The following is a 947-nucleotide window of genomic DNA, read 5'->3' on the forward strand; positions in this document are numbered from 1 at the left end:
AGCCAAACCCAAACCCAAACCCAAACCCAAACCCAAACCCAAACCCAAACCCAAACCCAAACCCAAACCCAACCCAAACCCAAACCCAAACCCAAACCCAAACCCAAACCCAAACCCAAACCCAAACCCAAACCCAAACCCAAACCCAAACCCAAACCCAAACCCAAACCCAAACCCAAACCCAAACCCAAACCCAAACCCAAACCCAAACCCAAACCCAAACCCAAACCCAAACCCAAACCCAACCCAACCCCAACCCAAACCCAAACCCAAACCCAAACCCAAACTCAAACCCAAACCCAAACCCAAACCCAAACCCAAACCCAAACCCAAACCCAAACCCAAACCCAAACCCAGTTCTAAAATAGAATTCTTCTAAACCCAACCTTCAAACCCTAGCCCAAAATTATAAACTTATTCAAATATCATTAAATTTTATATCATTCGATAGGAAATGATGAGTAGAACAACGTGGTATATTTAGTTTTTCAATTTATAAAATATTAACTTTGTAAATAATGTCAGATTAAAATTTCTAAAATGAAACTATAGGAAGAATGATAATTTCAAAATCCTTTAATGAGATTATATAGTATATATCATCATTAACAACATTCATAATCACTTTCATATCAAATTTCTAAAATTCAAGTCTGTAGACATAAAAGTATGAAGTGAAAAGGGAAGTTGTGAGGTACAATAGGTCAATAATAACTTCTGAGTTTCTCATCAAAGCATATTATATCCTGATATGAAAATGTTCCATTTGATGAGTAAACATCGAATATCAAATTTATTTTGACATTTATATTTAAAGATTTCTTCCCTCAACCATCATATGGTAAACTATGATGAAAGGATGAAATCTTGAAAAAGGACCTCTATTGAAACTTTACCAATATGATTTAGATGACCTATAATAATGTAGAATTCAATTTCATATCATA

Source organism: Naegleria gruberi (assembly GCF_000004985.1).
Source record: "Naegleria gruberi genomic scaffold NAEGRscaffold_71, whole genome shotgun sequence".
Lineage (NCBI taxonomy): Eukaryota > Heterolobosea > Eutetramitea > Acrasida > Naegleriidae > Naegleria > Naegleria gruberi.